The 5,896-nt window shown below is 33.9% G+C and overlaps 1 long non-coding RNA gene across 1 annotated transcript in view; it reads right to left on the reverse strand.

Annotated features, from left to right (window-relative positions):
• Positions 1–480: 480 nt before the first annotated feature.
• LOC111088043 overlaps positions 481–5,896 on the reverse strand; it is an 18,823-nt gene continuing 13,407 nt past the window's right edge. The window contains exon 4 of the long non-coding RNA XR_002612664.1: positions 481–1,380. This is a non-coding gene — a long non-coding RNA (uncharacterized LOC111088043). The remainder of the gene's footprint in view (positions 1,381–5,896) is intronic.

The following is a 5,896-nucleotide window of genomic DNA, read 5'->3' on the forward strand; positions in this document are numbered from 1 at the left end:
CGTAACCAACAAACAATCACATCCTTTCTTTCACAAATTGCCAATAGTTCCCTCTGATATTTTATGCTATACTATCTATAACGAATAGAAAACTAAAGTTTAATCTATCATATGACGTATCATGTTACCTTGCTTTCAGTAAAGAGTATTGTCTGTTTTGTCTTCAGTTTGAAAGTTTCTCTCGCAATGTTCAGATCGAGAAGCGTTGATAATTATTTTAAGGTTATTATGTCATAGTTAGAAACGCAGTTAAATTATGATAGTTATAGGATATTGTTTGCTTTGTGCATCTTATTATTCTGTGTTCTTGGATGCATTATTTAAGTAAATAAAACTTATTTAATTTACTAGTTCCATTAATATAAAAAAGGTAAGCTTAAATTTCATCAGCAACTAACTGCAGAAAACAAGAGCCCAAAGGTAAGCATTCCTTGTTTTTCATGTATATTCTTTATTTGTTGTTATAAAAATAACTAAAACGTAATAATCAGAAACTTATTAGGTTAGATAAGATTAGATTAGGTAAGATAATGGATACTAATAATAATTCTTCACAAGGTATACTCGCGAGCTGCAGTAAATCACAATGTGCTTAGCTGTACACTATCCAGGCACTCTTGAGATAAACAAATTATTTTCTTTCCTTTTTCACGAATTTGATATCCATCCCAAAATTACCAACCAGTTATCTTTTTAAGTTTTTAAAACAAATGTTAGAAACAGAACCTTCTGCTTTAGTAATCTCATCTTTGAAGATGTCCATCAATACTGAAGTATAGTTAACTTTTCCTCTTCTTAACTCCCATTTAATAAAAGACAAAGTTACAAAATGCTGCACTATGATTTGGTTCAAAGTTTAATTTTCTGTAGACAATCTGGCATCCATAATTATCTTGTGGTACCTCACGTTGTTAGCTAATTATGTCAATGCACAGCAGCACTTTCTTTAGGACCTGTCATTTTTTTCTTTGATTTCATGTAGAACTTCTGTTGTTGATCTGTACATTCAATACTGTTAAGCTTTCCTTGATTCCATTTGTGTTTAGATTTGTTGCCCTTGAAAAACATAATGCAGCTGTGCTTGCAGTTGAAGTTGAGATGCTTTGCTTCAATAACCATGATGAACTGATTTCAGGAACCAAAGTATTCAATTTCCAAAGAATATTATGACTACTAATTTTCTTTAAGCAAAAACCATGTCATTTCATTTCTTTCACAAGAAACTTGGGTTTTAGAATTCTTGACAAAGCAGCACATTTCTTCTGAGCACTGGTGTATTATGTTGAACCATTAAGTCTTGTTCATAAGCAATAAGAATTGTCTACTCGACAGGCGATGCACTTTTCAAAATTTAAGACTAATTTCAGTTTCTTGGCTGGACTAGAAATGAAAATCAAGCAATTAGAACTCATTTATGATCAGAATTTGCATTACTAACAACGAAAGCAAAAGTAAAGAAACAAGTATCCTATATGCTAATGTGAGCTTCCAAACTCTATAATTAAAAACTACTAAATATGCATAATTCGTCTTTAAGAAAATACTTACAAACTCTATTTTAGTTTACGTGCATTAAAGGTAGAGGTTGTACAAAGAATGTTTACATGTGCAACATGCAGTTTTCTACTGTTGTTATATGCATCTATGAAAAGTGGCTCGTGTGATGAAATTCTTATACAGTGAAATCCTTTCAAGTGTATCATATTTCTTATTATGTCTAGACTTTAGTTTAGGGTCAGTTGAAAGAAAAAAGGTTATTTTTTTAATTAAAATAGAATAAATGTATGTTTTGTGCAATGCAACTTTTACAAAGATTGGGATATTACATGCTCTAGTTAAAACAATCCTATTTTAGTACTAACTGATAACAGATTCGCAAAAAGCAGGCATCCAGCTTTAAATTGATATAAAATTCTATAATTCATTTAAGCTTTTTACAATAAAACTGTTTTTAAGAACGGGTGTGATTATGCCTTCAAGTAAGAAAAGGTGGACATTTCTGGGGTCTGAGAGCTGGCAGGCCCTCACCACCATATTCAACTTGTCTAGAAACAGCTGTCAAGCTCACAAGCAGAGAAACATGTTGCAACATATATTTGACTGGCTGGACCTCAAGCTATAAAATAAAGCATAACTGCCTCATTACTTGCAGAACCTAGCGAGTCCAAGGTGGCATACATTGTAGAATTCTCAGAACTCACAGGAGTGATCCTTTCGAAAAAGTTGTGGCATCTATCCATAAGCAGAATCTTCTACTTCATGACTTTACTTTGCTATTATCTCAATTACCACACTACATCCAGTATCAAAACATACAAGATAGCCCATACGTGTTTGTGTTGCAGGCTTAGGTAGTGCAGTATAACAGTCATATTCTTGCATTGTTGTTCTCCAACATTTTATCATCCCATTCCTATTTTAAAGTCATTAGCCACTTCATCAAAGCATGGTCCACTTGAAGGGTGAACCTCCTACCCTATAAACAGGCTATAATTGTGTTACGAAGACCACAAATGAAAGCAGTTCTTTCTTATATGTACATTATTTGTTTGGGAGATTGCAGCATATAACTAACATACACGAGTACAAGGCCAGTCTAACACCAATTCTGCATTTTTAAAAGTAATATTAATCAGGCCCTCAATTATCCTTAACTACTACTCTACAAAGGCTGTTTTGAAGGTATTTTTACTGGCAGGGAGTCATATGACACGTCTCCCAATAGCAGGGCATATATATATGTTCAATGACATTTAAATCCAGTGAACATGCAGCCTACTCCATTCAGTCAATCCCCTCTTATTCAAGGAATGCATCAGCCAGTTTATCACAGTAAAGGTGGGTATTATAATCCATTAGGCTAAAATCAAGGCGTTATTTGCAACAGACAGCATAAAGGAACATAGGATGTACTCCCCATACTCCAGTCAAGAAAATTAATATATTATGAACTAAATAATTAGATACAGTGTTCCTATAGCTATTAACTATGACAGTGATGTAATTTTGTCTTCCATTATACCAGGGGTGGGCAACCTTTTTGTGCCTTGCTTACCAAAACCGGCAGAATCTCTGACACAAAATTCTTCCGCGTGCCAACCAAAATTTTTTGAGAACATATTCTTATGGTGTATGTGAAGAACCTGAAGAAATGACAAAAATTCACTCGAGCGGTAAAAACACAGTATATGATGATGAAAAATACATTTATTCATCTTCAAAACAACGTCCAATAAATCTTTGCCACTTTCAAAAGAAGACATCATATATCCGTCCGGCAGAAAAACTTGCAAAAAACTTTTTCAGTTAGGGTTAGGTCACTTTCTAAAGAAAACGTCAGTACATAAAATATCAGTCCGACAGAAAACTTTACGGCTCCTTTTGATATATTATCAGAGGGACTTCTGCTGCTGCGTCACTGATGACAGATTTTACATCGGGGTTATATTTCGTGACCTTCAGAGATATACACGAACTACTAGTTTCATCCGCCAGGCTACTCCTATTACGAGACTTAATAAAGTTCATCACTGAGAACAAAGATTTATAAGCATATGTAGATGAAAACATGGAGAGCAATGCTGTTGCAAAGTTTTTAAACAGAAAACATTTTCTGGAATGGCATTCCAAGTCATCAATAATTTGTTTTCTGCCCTTCTCTCTGGTACTCCCATCTGTAATCGCTTTTTTTCAATGTTTTCCAAGTCAACTCTAAGGTCAATGAATTTCTGCTTCCAAATTGAGCTGCTCTGAAATTCAATCAACTGCATTTCAAAGTCAGCCATGTCAATCCATGAAAACATTTGTAAGTTTAGTTCCTCCAGTTTCATACTGTCTGGAAACCTCATGAAATTCGCTGTCTCTTCCAGTTCTCTGAATTTCGCAAATCTTTTGAAGAATTGCTCAACAGATGACTCGATGATGTTTAAAAAAAGCTGGTGATGCTAAACGGCCAATCAGGAGCGCTGTCTGACGTCATCTAGTCTTGTCTTGTCAACGAAAACCAGTTGCGGAGGCTGAAACCAAAACACTGATCGGGTCTGGGAAGAAATCGTTTAATGTAATTTGTAATGTAGAATTATTTATTTATCTGAGATGCACCTCTACACTGTATTTATCTGAGAAATAAAAAAGCCGCTATTGAGAAAAAGTCGTTTAATGGAGGATTACAGGAGATGGTTTCGCGTGCCAGAAAAAAATTAGTGGCGTGCCATTTTTGGCACGCGTGCCAGCGGTTGCCCACCCCTGCATTAGACCCTCCTGCAGTTTTGTTATTTCAAAATCACAGACAGTGGCCATTTCTTTACATAAGCATCCAAGCTAATTCACCATTGTTCCACATCCTGCTAATGGCACTCTTAACCAGTTACAATATCCTGCTGGGATTGGCCAACCTTCATCAGTTTGAAGCTCTCAGTATGAGAAATACAAATGTATTTTTTTAGTTCTAGTCATGGTTGTTGCAAACGATATTTTATACAATATACATATAGATAAGTGGTGGCCTCAAGAAAGCTTAGAAAGATACAATAGTACAACACTGATAGCTCATGTGGCCATACCACTAGAAATAAAATTAAATCTTCTATCATTTTTTTTTTGCCTACAAAATATAAGTGTGGGCCAATAACTTGATATACTTTGAACAAATACTGATTTTTTGCAAAATTCAAACACTGTCAGTGTGTTTCAAAATGACTTGAAAAATGAATAATTGTGGTGTCACTATTTTAACTTTGTGAGCAATACCAAACGTTCCAATTATATTACTCAATGTGCTACAATGGTTCAGACAAACCTTGTCTGTATTCATTCCCATGCTAGAACAGGTTCCCTAGCTGGTATATATAGATAAGTGACTTTAGTCAAATATTCTCTCACTAGATAAACTGGCCCTTACTATAGAAAAAAAATACTTGTGCTTGAAAATCATATTTTCAACTGGTTGTTTTTATTTTCTCCTTATGACAAATTATATGTTTTATATGTCTATAGTAAGGCAAAAATCTGCCACTTTTCATAGTGGAAGAAAAGATGTACTTGCTAACTCACCTAAAAATAGAGAAACCTAGTAGCATCTGTTATGTCTCCTCAGATAGATCAATACTACCATAGTGTTCTCAGTCTGGAAAATCGTTCATTAAATAAATTTTCTTTGCTTTAGCCTTTTTTTTTATTATCAATAAACATTATTCAGTGTTTCTAAATCTTTTGAAAAATTTGAGGAAAATGGTTTCATAATTGCTTAATATATCTTTATAGAACTGTCTTGTTTTCCTCAATGTGGAAATGGTAACACTTTGAATATTACCAAGTGACTTTATAATAATATTTTATAAAGAATACTTGTTAATTTCAATATTATCTCTTACTTATGAAAAGTAAACTCATTACAATTACCCTCTAAAAAAGCAAAATTCCCTTCGAAATCTTTTTTTTTTTTCAGTGAATTATTACACATACTTATCCTGTTCCTTACATCAACTGAAAAATTTGTATGCAGCATTAAGTTTTAAACTAGGACTAAACAGTGACGAGGGCCAGGATAAACTAAATGCAAGTTTAAAGAATGATAAGACTCTTGGGCCAGATAATATTTCCCCAATGGTTTTGAAGGAGGTTAAAGATTGGATATGCAAGCCATTTGCTACTATTTTTTGTCAGTCCTTGAATAGTGGGCAGGTACCAGAGGATTGAAAGTTAGCTAATGTAACTCCTCTTTTCAAGGGAGGTGATAAATATTGTCCCAGTAATTATAGACCCATTAGTCTTACATCAGTTGTGAGAAAAGTTTTGGAAAGTCTCATAAAAGTTTGGAATTTTATTGGATATTCAAAATTGTTTCACTAAGGGGAAATCTTGCCTTACAAATCTTTTGACAGTCTTTGAAAAGATT

The sequence above is a fragment of the Limulus polyphemus genome, unplaced genomic scaffold, assembly GCF_000517525.1.
Source record: "Limulus polyphemus unplaced genomic scaffold, Limulus_polyphemus-2.1.2 Scaffold3038, whole genome shotgun sequence".
Taxonomy (NCBI): domain Eukaryota; kingdom Metazoa; phylum Arthropoda; class Merostomata; order Xiphosura; family Limulidae; genus Limulus; species Limulus polyphemus.